Source organism: Sminthopsis crassicaudata, chromosome 1 (assembly GCF_048593235.1).
Source record: "Sminthopsis crassicaudata isolate SCR6 chromosome 1, ASM4859323v1, whole genome shotgun sequence".
Lineage (NCBI taxonomy): Eukaryota > Metazoa > Chordata > Mammalia > Dasyuromorphia > Dasyuridae > Sminthopsis > Sminthopsis crassicaudata.
In genome coordinates, this window is record NC_133617.1 from 253,748,752 (window position 1) to 253,763,820 (window position 15,069).

Genomic DNA, 15,069 nt, shown 5'->3' on the forward strand with positions numbered 1-15,069 from the left:
AGGAGGAAAGAGAAAAGAAAAAGAAAAAGAGTATAAATTTAAGATTAGAACTAACACTGAAGAAATTCTGGTATCCCTTTCAGGGAATCTAGGTAGCGAGTGGATACAGTACTGGGACTGGAATCAGGAGACTCATTTTCATGATTTCAAACTCAGACACTTAATAGCTATGCAACCCTGGCAAGACATTTAACTATGTTTATCTAAATTCTTCATCTATAAAATTCTGCCATCTATATGGCAACCATTTCAGTATTTTTGCCAAAACAACAAAGACAATGTTGATGACAAAAAAACCCAACCAACCAAACAAAAAAACCAAACTCAAAATGAGATCACAGTCATATATGCCAGAAAAAACTTAACAGCAACAAACAATAACAACAAACCACAAAAAATTTTTCCTTTCCACAGTTTAATTCAGAAAGGGAACAAGACAGAGATGCTATGAAGGAAGGAAGGAAGAAGTGATGGAAAGAATAAGCCTACATTAAGTACTTACTATATTCAAAACATTTTGTTATCACAGATACAAATCTAAGTAAAAAGAAAGATATTCTCTCCCTTCAAGGGATTTATAATTTAATGGTGAAGACAACTCACAAGGATATGAAAAGTATGTATCTCAGCAGTGGTGAGAGTAAAGAATGAATATACCCCTAAAGCCATGAAGCCAGCAACAGATTCAGGAGGTGAGTATAGATTGGTTTGGCTTGTCCTCAAAATGAAGGCTCTAGAAGGATCTCACCAATGAGAGAAGAATGGACTTTTAGAAGGTTTATTCCAAGTTGAAAAGACTACAGGGAACTTTGTATAACTAAAGGCAAGAAGGATTCAAGTGCTGAGGGATGTACTAAAAAGAGACAATAAGTAATGAAGGCCTGGAAGCCAGGTACAGTGATAGGAGGGGATGATGGTGATGATGATGTTTTAGTATCAAAACTTATATTTATTTCAGATAATTTTAGATGGTAGTTTTTCTAAAACACTTTCCCAGACATTACTAAAGTAGAATGAGAATAAGAAAAAGGGCTGAACCTTTGATTCTATTGATATATATATAAAGATTTTTTTTTCCATTGCAGATTTATGTTTCTTCTCTGACACTGATAATCTTAGAAAGTTGTCTCACATTTTAAGAGTTAAAAGGACTTGTTCAAGTTTACACAGTTACACAGTTATGCAGTTATACATACAGGACTTAAATACTGTTTTTCTTGGCTTTAAAGATAGCTGTAAACTGAATACTATTTAATATTCTTGATGATTAATATTTTAAGTGATTTGCTTATAGTTTTCAGTGTTCTTTATGCAGATCATTTAAAAAAAAATGCCTTTCTCTAAGGGTTGCCACAAATCACCTAGTAAAAATTCACCTGGGGATCTATTATAGTTGAATACACTAAAAGGGTATACACTCAAAATTTTTCTTTTGAAAACAACCACTATGTATAACAATCAAAGGTTATTAAAATGTGTTAATTAATTTTGGAGTATAACCTTAAAAATGTGATTTTCCATATTCCTTTACATAGAGAAATTTCTCTCTCTCTCTCTCTCTCTCTCTCTGTATATATATATATATATATATATATATACACACACACATACTAATCCATTCATACAAATACATGCCCCCAAAGACATTCCAGGTTTCCAGGTATAACTTTTCTAGTTGAGACTTGCCCATTAACCTTTTTTTCATACCTCTTTCCCTTTAAGTCATTTAGAAAAATGTCTTAAAACTCATATATGTTAGATAAGAACAATGACAACAACAAACAACAGTAATTTATGTTGTGCTTTGAGCTTTGCAAATCACATTTCATATGTTATCTCATTTGATCCTCAAAATAATCCTATGAAATATTGAAACTTATTCTGAGAGTGAGTATATAATTTCCTTAAGAGTCACACAGCGAATTTCTGAGGCAAGATCTTAATTCAGACTTTCTTGATTCTAAGAGCTGCATACTATTTTTGGTGTTATCTATTTATGTATAGCATCTGACAGAATCATGTTTTACGTTTCTAATCATTTTTCAATCTGGTGCTGAAAGCAAGTCATAAGTTCTGATGGAGACAAACATATACATATACATTTGTAGAAAAACATGCACAATTTCCTTATCTCATCATTAATTCTTTCTTTGCTTTTATGCTAAAATGCAGGACTATGTTAATTTTCCCAAATCTATAATACACATAAGAAATGCAATGGACATTTAACTTTCACAATCATAAGCACCAAATTTATTTCTTCCAGGTTCTATGTTCCATGCACTAATACCAGTTTCTACTAAGCCTTGGCTACACAAATCAGCCATCTGACTACATACTGGTACTTCTAATACTAAATATGGAAATAATAATTTTACTTATCATTAATAGTCTGTATGGAAAGGCCCACTAGTGGAAAGGCAATCCATCTATGAAAGTTGGAATAAGTAAAACTGTGTCTTTCTTTCATACTAATGCCTTGAAATCTTCCCTAAATCATCCAAGAGGGATTATCATGCCTCCTGCCTCTGCTGGGAGAGCAAACTTATTTGTACCTGCAAAGATTCCTTCTTCCTAGGCACAGGTGGTATACTGTCTTTTGTTTGGGAAGTGGAATTACAAAAGAGCAAAACAGAGCTCCCACTATTATAGTTTTGCTGTCTATTTCTTCTTGTAGCTCTCTTAACTTCTCCTTTAGGAATTTAGATACTATACCTAGTTGGTGCATATATGTTTAGTATTGATTTTGCTTCATTCTCTATGCTCCCCTTTAGCAAGATATAGTTTTCTTCCTTGTATCTTTTAATTAGATTAATTTTTGCTTTTTTTTTTTTTTTTTTGATCTGAGGTAAGGATGGCTACTTCTGCTTTTTTTTTACTTTACCTGAAGCATAATAGATTCTGCTCCAGCCTTATACCTTTACTCTTTATGTATCATCCTGCTTTAAATGTGTTTCCTGTAAAGAACATATTGTAGGATTCTGGCTATTCTGGTCTGCTATTGACCTCCACTTTATGGGAGAGTTCATCCCATTCACATTTACAGTTAACACTACTAATTCTGTATTTCATGTCATCTTATTATCCTCACATTAACTGAATAGAAATTAAATATTTAAATAGCTCCATTTTAGGAAATTAAATTGAACAAGCCATCAATGAATTCCTTAAAAAATCTCAGGAGGCAGAAATCTTTAGAAGTGAATTTTATCAAATATTTAAAGAGACAAGCATATGGTTTTAGATAAAAAGCAACTTGATGTCAATCCTGTTTAATTTCATAGAACATTCTATGAAACATTTAAAGACCAATTAATTCCATTACTTGTTGGAAAAATAGGAGGAGTTCTGTCAGAATAGTTTAATGATACATATATAGTCTTGATAGCTTAAAAAAGAAGAGCCATAATAGAGGAAGAACATTATAGAACAATTTCCCTAAAGAATATCGACACAAAAATATTAAATATAAAACTGGAAAAGAGTTTATAGAAACATCATCAGGAAAATACTCTATGACCAAGGGAGATTTATACTAGAAATGCAGTAATGGTTTAATATGAAGAAGATTATTGGTATAAATAACCTTAATTAATTGAAAACATGATATTCTCAACAGATGTACAAAAAAATTTTTTTAAATGCCACACCCATTCTTTTTTAAATAGGCTATAGAGCATAGGAATAACTGGAGTTTTTCTTAAAATGATAAGTAGCACTTATCAAAAACACCAGCAAGTATTATATGTAATAGGGATAAATTACAAGTATTTTCAAAAAAGATCAGGTGTGAAACAAGGATGCCCATTATCATTGTTATTATTCAGTATCATACTAGAAATGTTAACTTTAGCAATAAGAGAAAAAAAATGAAATTGAAGGAATTGGAGTAGGCAATGAGAAAACAAAACTATCACTGTTTGAAGACAATATGATGGCATATTTAAAGAATCCTTGAGAATCAACTGAAAAAGCTACTTCAAACAGTTAACTCTAGAAAAGTTACAGTATATAAAATAAACCCATATAAATAATTGCCATTTCTATATGTTACCAACAAAGGTAAGCAGCAAGAGATATAGAAATTCCATTTAAAATAATTGGAGACAAGATAAAATATTTTGAAGTCTTCTGTCCAAACAAAGCCAGAAAGTATATGAACACAATTACAAAATATTTAAAAAAAAATAGACACAGATTTAAGCAATTGAAAAAAAAAATTACCAATTGCTTATCAGTAGGCTGAGCTAATTATATTAAAAAAAGAAAATTCTATCTATATAACATACTTATTCAATGCCATACCAATTACACTACCAAGAAATTACTTCACAGAATTAGAAAAGTAATAGCAAAATTCATTTGAAAGAGGAAAACATCAAGAATTCAAGGGAATTAATGAAAACAATGGAAAGGATGTTGGAATAACCATACCAGACCTAAGACTATAGTATAAAAAAGTAGTCATCAAAATGAGTTTGTATTGGATAAGAAATATAGTGGTATATTAATGGAACAGATTAGGCACACAAGACACAAAAGCCAATTCCTATAGTAATGTGCTCTTTGCTAAATACAATGACTTCAATTTCTGGAATAAGATCTCGTTGTGTGATGAAAATTGCATGGGAAAATTGGAAAATAATATAGTAGAAAAGACACATAGAACAACATGTGACACTGTATATACCAAGATAAGTTTGAAATGGGTCTATGAGTTAGAAATAAAGTATAATACTATAAGTAAGTTATGAAAGGAAGAGATAGTTTTACTGTCAGCTCTTTAAAGAAAAGGGGAATGAATGGTCAAAAAAGAACTAAAGTACATTGTAATGTCCATGCTAACCTTCTGGAAGTTCTTCAAACAGGCCTTGGTTTCAGCAGGATAGACACCAAGAGAATAGTCATGAATAATGTCTAGAGTCTTGATCTTAGTGGAGAAATGCAGGAGGCAGGAGAGCCACAAGGAGAATAGTCAAAAATCTTATGTCTCATTTCCAGTCCTTCTCTGCCTTTAAATACACTATTAAAATTGCATCATTGCATCATATTGATTATGTGTGAACTAGAGAACCATTAAGTTCTAACCATGCTAAGTACTAAGTATATGTATACTAAAGAACCATCATCTCATCAATCCCACTGAGTTAACACCTTGCTGTAAGTATCCTTGTTTCAAGTATACTTCTCCAGATTTCCAACCCTCTACAATTCATAGTGTTTCATGGAAGAGGGAAAAGGACTCACATGTGCAAAAATATTTGTAGTAGTTCCTTTTGTATTGGCAAAGAATTAGCAATTAAGTGGATGACCATAATTTGGGGAATGGCTAAATAACTTATGGTATATGAAACTAATGAACTATTATTGTTCTATAAGAAACGATGAGCAGGCTGATTTTAAAAAAAACCTGGAATGAGTTATATGAACCAATATTGAGCTAAGTGAGTAGAATGAGGAGAACATATTGCATAGTAACAGCAAGATTATGTGATAATCATCTATGATAGATTTATCTCTTCTCAGCAATAGGATGATCTAGGATAATTCCAAGAGACTTGTGATGGAAAAATGCCATTCTTCTCCAGAGAAAGAACTTTGGAGTTTGAATGTGGACATAGCACAGTATTTTTACCTTTTTTTTTTTTTTTTTTCTTTCTCTTCTGTTTTTTCCCTCTCTTTTGGTGTTTTTTTTTTTTTTTTTCACAAAATGACAAATATGGAAAATGTTTAAAAATGATTGTTAATATATAACCTATATCAGATTGCTTGCTGTTTTTGGGAAGGTGGAAATAAGGAAAAAAATTGAAACACAAATATCCTCCATAAGCTACTACAAAGTGAAACATATTATGTACAAAGTAATAGCAAGATCAACTATATAAGGTTTTCCTATTTTCAGCAACACAGTGATCCAATCTACTTTGAAAGATTTATGATGAAAAATGCTGTGTAAACTCAGAAAAAGAAGTGATAGTGTCTCAATACACGTTGAAGCAAATGCATACATAGAGCCATATTCTCATAGCACTCTTTTTTTTGGGGGAGCAAGAAGTGGTGGGGAAATCTGTTTTCTTTTGTACCATGGCATTTATGGAAATATTTTGCATACTTTTGTATGTGCCTTCTCAGTGGTATGGGAATGGGGAAGAAGAAATGGAAAGACTCTGGAACTTAAAGTCTTCAAAATAAATGTTAAAATTGTTTCATATGCATCTGAGAAAAATAATATATTAAATGACTGGGGAAAATTTTTAAAAATAAAGTATATGAACAAACCATTTTTACTTCTTTTTTCTGACTTAGTTCACATTCATTTTTAATATGCTAGAGATTGCTAGATAGCTGAGTTTTGGATCTGGTAGGAGTTACTGTATATAAAGTATTAGGACATTGGACTTGTCAATCCCTGGAATATCTTCTAAAAGTTGAAATGTTTCTCCCTCAGGATTTTCTATGCAAATGGAAATGATTAACATGAAAAGAAAAGCATTTGTATTGAGCTGATTTTTCATTTACACAGAATTTTCAAAATAATTTTCAAAATTATTCAGAGTTTAAAGAGAGGGAAGGATAAAGGGAGTGTTGAAACAGCTCTTGTCTATGTGCAAAAGAATCCATCCACAACGCATTTTATTTTGTGCCAAAGATATTTTGTGCTGCTGTGAATTTGAGCAGCAATGCCATATTTATGACAAAATATGTGTTTTCCATGTTTCTGTAAAGACATAAAAAGATTCATTCTCACATACAAGTCTGATGGAATACAAAGATGTCTGGTGTTGGAGTGTATAGATTTAACTTTGAAATCAAGTCCTCCCACTTCTTAACTGTGAGGCATCAGGACAGCCTCAATTTTCTTACCTATAAAAATTGGATTGTAGAACTTTTACTACTTACCTAATAGTTGTCAGACCAAAAAAAATTATTTGTAAACCCTAATGCCCTATTCAAATGTGAATAATTTCACAATGTCATTTTAAAAATGAAAGTTATTCCTATGGGAGTTGTAACAATTTAGGAAAGAATGAACATTTATTTTTTAATTACATTAATGCTATTTTTTATCTTACTTTAGGGACATTATAAGTAGGCAGTTTAAGAAAATAATTGGCAAGTTAATATTTAAGTATGGATTTTTCTATAATGATAGTAAAGTTTTAGAATTCTTATGAGTCAAATGGGAATTAGGTAAATTTTGCTTTTTGGTCTCTACTATAATTTTTTCCTAATACATCATTTTATTATGGAAGTGAAGGCTGTTACACCTTAATTGATTTTAACAAAATCAAAAGATTGTGAGCATAACTCCTAACAGTCATTTCAGACCCACCTCAAAACAATATGGTCATCCACTTATAGCCAGCCTGACCAAAACAAAACAAAACAAAACAAAAACAAAAACACTATCTGATTGGCTTTAGAGAATAAATATAATATATAGTCTATATATAGTCAATAAATATAACAACACTTTATATAATGTTCATCTGTGGAGGGAATCTACAATAACTATTTTTAATGTTCATCAGTGGAGGGAGTATGCATATTTATGATATTATGGATTCTGTAAATACTATCCTTGTTCTCCCTCCTTATCTCTTTAATATTTTCTATGCTAATTTTGTTCCCCCTCCAGCAATGTTTTCTGATATTGTAAATAAATTATTTACAAGAAACCTATATGTATTGTCTTTTGAGTCATTTAGTCCTGATTTTCTTGTTACATTATTTAACTTCTCCTAAGAATATGCATTAACTTTGTTCATTGTGGACTTCCCTTTGGTTTACATATCTCTAGTCTAAGGACATATATATATATATATATGCTATCCATTCAAAACTTATTAGCTTAACTAAACTATCCACATAGAAACTTACTGTGGGTGGGTAGACTATAGCAGGAGAGTTTACATGTTGTTCCTGCTACTAATGGTTCTCCTTGAGCTTTATGACACTTTTCATGAATATGTTACAGTTAACTTCTGTCTACCATTCAGGAGAATCATTTAGTATGTCAATTCATGGAAGACTTGAAAATATGGGAAAGAATTACTCAATATGATAAATTAAATGGCACTGCACTGGCAGAAGGAGTACCCAATTTGACAGGATCACTTAATAGTAAAATCTTAAATAAAAGCAGGAAATCTAGCATTCTCCTAAAAAAATTAGTGCATTTTGATATATATATATATATATTTTTTTTTAATGTAGTGTTCCATTAATAGAAATCTAGGCTTTCTGAGGACAGATATATACATTTCTTTTGCATCCTCCTTAGCTCAATGTTGGGTGCAATAATTATTAAATAGCTGCTATTTATTTAGTGAATTTTTACACATAAATTTTATTAGTAATATGTTTCTTAAGTTACTTTAAAAGATAAAAACTAGTCTTATCTCAGATTTTCCTTATATAGAAATGGACATAGCTTGTAGTGATCAAGGTGTGGACAGTCAAGTGGTATACAGAAAAGTTTATATTCCTTCTTTGGGTAACTACAGAAGGAAAATGGGACAGCTGGCACTGCTATTTTCTGTATCATATGTTAACTTAATGTAAAATTTTGATTTTATTGAGAGTCTTTAGTCATTCTATTATAGAACATTCGCAAAGCAAAATCCAATGTTAATACTTTTTTTTCTCATGTTTTATGCATTATTTATTAGTTCATATTATATGTTTCTTAATTATTATTTTCTTAATTATTTTTAAGAAGATATTTTGTATTCATATTGGCAATGTCATCATTAGAGATGGAATCTAAATAAAGAATTTGACTTTTTAAAGGGATGAATAGGCATGGAAAACAAGAACAGTTAAATATGGAAAAGAATATACTTAGAAGGGATAAAGTAGTGTTTTTTTGTTTTTCCCTGGGATAAGGAAGTTAATAACAAAGTAAATCTTTTTCACACATCTATTTTAAAAGAGGAGAACATTCTGGTTTTCTTTAGATTATCACGAAACATAATTGTATAGAATTATATAGAAGAAAATGGTATTTCTTTAATACCATTAGCTTATCTCAAAAGACCTTCCAGTTCCTAATGAAAGTGACAGTACAAGTATCATCTATTCTTGTTTCCAGATCAGAAAAAAAAAAAAAATCTATTGTGTTCAAGCTGGGTATGATTATATCTTAGAATTCTTTGGACTAAATTTGAACTAAACAAGGGTCTACTGAGAGCAAAGAACTCTGTGGCTAGTGGTATAATCAGGTGGAAACTTATGGAAGATGATGAGAAAATAAACAATCAATTCCATGCATTAATAGCTATCATAACTTTGAATTTGAAAAATTCAACCATATCACACACACACACACACACACACACACACACACACACACACACACACAATCTTAGGCTGTAAAAGTCTCATGGAAAGTTAGTAAGAATAATAAGAATAAACAAACCCCGGTAATTTTGTACTTCAGAAAAGTTTATATTCCTTCTTTGGGTAACTGCAGAAGGAAAATGGGACATCTGGCACTGCTATTTTCTGTATCATATGTTAACTTAATGTAAAATTTTGATTTTATTGAGAGTCTTTAGTCATTCTATTATAGAACATTCGCAAAGCAAAATCCAATGTTAATACTTTTTTTTTTCTCATGTTTTATGCATTATTAATTAGTTTAAAGTAATAAGATGTGTAAAGATGAGGCTACTACTTTTGTCTTAATATCCTGTTAAGGTCAGGCTACCTAAGAGCTGCCTAATGCTCTACTAGGATCCATATTATCTAATCCTTTCTAAATTATAAATAGGATAGCTTAAGAAGGACTGAATTATTCACCAAGATTTTTTTTTCAGTCACAGAGAAACTGAAGTTGATATTTCTTTAGAAATTATGCAAGTAATTAGAAAAATCCCCCAAAGACTCAAAAGTGCCTTTGATTTTTCTCATTGAAAAAGAAAGATGGGGGTAATATGGTCAGTTATCTTGGTTATTTGTAATTTCATTTTAAGAAAATGATAAAAGGCACCAGAAAAGCCGAGCACTATGTTAAAAGAGAAAGTCAAGGGAAAAATTGAAATTACTGAGAATATGGAGATGTCTTCATCTTTAGAAATGTTGACAGTTGATGATTTCATACATTTAGATTAGGAAGATATTTTTGAAGTCATTTAATCCTTTCATTTTATAGAAGTGAACACTGAAACCCAGAGAAAACTTGATTGAGATCATATACGGGCAGCTTATTTCAAATCCACTTCCAGCATTCCTTCCTCTATACCTTATTTCATGTCATTGAGAGAGACAAATGGTGACAGATGCAAAATAAATAAATAAATAAAACCAGTCATCCAAAAATGGCTTCATAATAACAAATACAAAGAAAGAGCGTGAGCTCCTTGAAGGGTACTTTATTTATAGTGAGGTATATATGCATATATATATATATATATATATATATATATATACACCACATATACCATCTATATATGTATGTATATATATATATATATATATATATATATATACACACACACACACACACACACACACACACACACACACACACACACGCTTGCACACACACACATACACCAATTGCACCACCTAGTCATTTTTGTAATTTAGTTACTTTTTTTTATGTTAATCCTTGCACTTATAATAAATGAAATTTCTTTTTAGGACTAATATCAAGAAATAGATCTAGTTTAAAGAAAGATGGACTTCAAGTCATAATGCTAAAATATGGAGGGGAGCCTGAAAAATTTACAGTCTTTCAGCTACAGACTAATAATTAATCTTAGTATCTACTTAAGATTGAATATAATATTTTATAGTTGTAATACATTCCTGAAAAGAGACTTCCTCTACCAATATAGATCATCACCTTCTTTCCAAGTTACAATTTTAGAAATTTTGTGAGATTTTGTGAGATTAAGTAACTTTCTGAGGGAGGCATAAATAGTTAAACCAGCATGCTCCTAAATAACATGACTATCATATCCTTGTGTATAGTCTTCCTTCTTTCTCAAAGAATCTTTCCTGTGTGCTGAGATGTCCATTGCCTCACTCCTCCACTCAGCTGAGTTAATTGTGCATTGATGCTCTTGTCCTAAGTGCAAACATTAGTAATTCAAAAGTGGCTCAACTGTTAAATTGATAATTAAAATGTTGCCAGTGATGGTCTTCTTTGCCTTCAGATAGAGAATGCATAAAATTTTAAATAATTTATTGACATAGCTTTTGCTTAAGTGTTAGTACAGTCACTATACGGAATGAGGCTTAACTACATCATCTATTAATAGCATTCTGTTTCTTACTCTTGGTGGGATTCAGACTCTTGTGACTGTCCACACATATCCCAAGGACTTGAATCCTTTTCTTCTTAGTATTCATGGTCTGTATCAATACATTATTTCCAGCTTAATATAAATTGTATTGATTTATCCCTCATACATACTAAAAACTAATTAACCACAATTATTTAGGGTATAACGCAATATTTCTAGTGAATGCTACATCATTATTTAACAAACTTAGGAGTATTTAAAATATATGTCTTTAAGGGGATTTTTATATGAATACTAATGTAGTGAAAATTATTGGACTTTATAAATGTGAATAGAAAACTAATTGAAAAGTATCCTATCCATTGTACTTTGCTTGTATTTTGCTCTCTCTCTATATATATATATAACCAAACCGTGTTGGATATGCTTGATTCTGTCTCTGTCAACATTTTGGTCATGTTGTGCATGCATCATTGTAGTGTTACTGATATAAAAGTTCTATGTATATGTCAATCTGTTCATCATTTTCTAGTTACTTATTAATCAATCTAACCTTATAATTTTGTTATTTTAGGAAATAGGTAAGATTTAATATGGAGAAATAGCAAGAGTTCATTGTCCAGTCTCCTCCAGTTTTGATTCTAAAGGATTATTGTAAAGTTATTACTAGTTAAAATTAAATATATCTTAGATCAAGAGATATTATAAAATTAAAATGCAGGAAAAAATTCACAACTTATCTAATGTCACATATATGATAAATGGCAGAACATCCAGTGCTTGAACCCACAACCTCTGCCTTCAAAAAACGCAGCATTTTTATTATTTTCTTTTTGATTTGTTCTCCAAAGAGCCAGTATAAATAAATTATTTTGTAAATTGATTTATTTCAAAATGAAGCAAGGAGCTTATTATTTAAAGATGTTTCATCCTTAATCTTTTAACACAGTTTTGTTAAATCACTTTACTTTGTGACATCCGCTTTTAGTGATTGTTCTTAAGGTGTAGAGTACTGGTATAGCTAAATAATAAGAGGATGATATTAAATCTTATTCTTTCAGAGAAAATGAAGGCATTTTCAAAATAAAATAAGCATGAATAACAAATTGGAAACAAATCTTTTGTCTAAAGGGCAAAAAACACCTTGTGAGTCAAATTGAAAATACTGAGAAGAAATTAAGTATAATTTGTCTAGCTACTTAATGTTAGGAATTTTAGAGCAATATTTTTGGATGGAGATCCTGCCAGCATTAGTAGCATTTGAGATAACATTTATTTTTACTAAGCAGGATGACATTTTAAAGTGCATCTTCTTTTATACTACATTGCCATAAGGTAATTTTAGAGGATTTAATCTAACCAGTATGTACATAAGCAATAATTAGTACAGAAATTGTATTCAAAATGGAAGATGTTACTTAGAAGTTTAGTCAGATTGGGATTGAACTAAATTTGCCACTTTAATACAAAAAGTTTGTGTGTGTGTATATCTTGTGTGTGTGTGTGTGTGTGTGTGTGTGTGTGTGTATGTGTGTGTATGTTTGCACTCATGGACGAAACTGAATGACACAACTTGTTAATATTTTTAAAAGTTAATATCACCCTTGGGAGATAATTTCCCCTCAGAATCCCTCAAAATTTTACACTAAAATGGAATAAGAAGTGAAGCTAGAATTGTTAGCCTTTCAAAAATTATTTATTCAGGATCAACAATGTTATAGACACTGTGTTTAATCCTTTACATACTAGGACAAGTATGAACATGGTTCTATGGAAACAACATTTAATTAAAAATATGTAGAACATATGTAGAAAAAATCAAGGTAAAATTTTGGGAAAACAAAGTAAATTATGTATCTACATGTTGGCCTCACACTCTTGACAACATTTTATGAATTTGATTCAGATTTTATTTTTCTTACGAAAGCCTAACACTTTATGTTAGATTTGGTAGAGAGAGAAAAGATAGGCTCAATAAATCATATATTTAAATATACAATGGTCTGCTATGTATAACAAAACAGTGTTTATTCACATATTATAGTATATGCTTATGTAAATACATTAATATTGATATATATACAATATATATTTGAGTATACCACCTTATATACATGAATAATAGATGTATGTATATGAACACACATACATGTCTCTATAGAAAGAGACAGCTTTGGGACAGGGCCCAAGGTCCCCCAAATTTTGAACACTTATCTTCAGGATCCCATTTGAACCTAGTTCTTTCTAATTATAAAACTCACTATCTATATTATGCTGACTTTGAAGACAAGATATACCTGTAGAATTTTTCATTTTGTGGATGAGAAAGCTTGAGATTATAAAGTGATCAGTCACCAGGTTTACCTAATCTCACAGAAACAGCTAATTAAACAGCTGAGTATCTAAAAAGAACTGGCAAGTATCCCAGTTCTCATAATGCATTCTCTCAGTTATTAGAACACAAGCTCCCAATAGACAAAAAATGAATGTAATAAGAGGATTTCTGATTCATTCTTTCTTAAAAAATATACACAGTATCTTCAGATAACTTTTAACTGCACTTAAAAACCTCAAAGATTTTAAATATTTGCTAGCATAATCAATTCATAAAGGGTATTTATTGGCATGTTCTTAATCACTAACTCATAGTTGTGAAACAGTGAATACAGTGAAACCTACTTATATGGCATAATTTAAAGAGTTGACAAAGGAAATAACTATTATATTCTAAAATATAAGTGAGTGTAATTTAGATACTCTGAAGGCTATATTTAAGCTTTCTGGTCTCCAGATGATCACACACTTCCCTGAATTGATAATTGACTGAATAGTATATTATGATCATTGAAGTTAATGTTCCTTCCCAAATAACTAATTTCTTTATAAGAATGATTTAATACTTTGTATAGGACAGACATATTTAAGGTAACTTTTAATGGGATGATTTATATGAAATAGCTCAAGGAAGCTTAAACTTTACAAGTAATCCTAACTCACAAATGTACAACACTTAATAATTTTAAAGCGTTTTCCTAGCATACAAATATTCCAAGGAAAATAGACTCCTTTCTGTTTCCTCTCTTTGACATTCCATGTCTGATACCCATGTTTCTTGACAGGATGTTACATACTGAGAATGGATTCCTCTATAACAGCTTAGTTCATTTGAAAGGTCAGTGGAAGTGTCACCTGTTTTTCCTGAAAACCCTCTTGGCTAGGTCTCTCCCATTCATATAACTTTGCAAAGATACCTGTATATGCATGCACATGCATATGCACACATGCATTTTGTCAGAGTTTGTCCCAATCTGCTCATGGGAGAGCTATGGATGTCAGCCTTGATGTTGTGAATATTGTGAACATTAGCACCCACATTTTATAAATGAAAAAAAAAAAAACTGATATCTGTAAGTTAAGTGATTTTCCTTATGGTACAAATTTAGTAAGTTGGAGAGCTACAACATGAACACTTGGTACTTTTGATATCAAATTTGACATAAAAATATCAAATCCAGTGTTCTTACCTCTACAGCATATACTTTCTTTCCTAATTAATTGAAGGTTTTATCATCTCCATTGGACAGATGAAATGACATACACAAACACACACATGCACATGCACACACACATATAATAAATCTATATCCCTTTAACACCAACCCACTTAGCGATTTTATCTATCCCTAGAGCTAATGTAATCCCTCTTATTGATGACAATGTTACTCATGATGTTTCAGATGTCTAATTTTGTCTAAACTAGCTAACCTCTATTCCTAATTTCTCATTTGATTTGCTTTCAATCATGTTCACCATC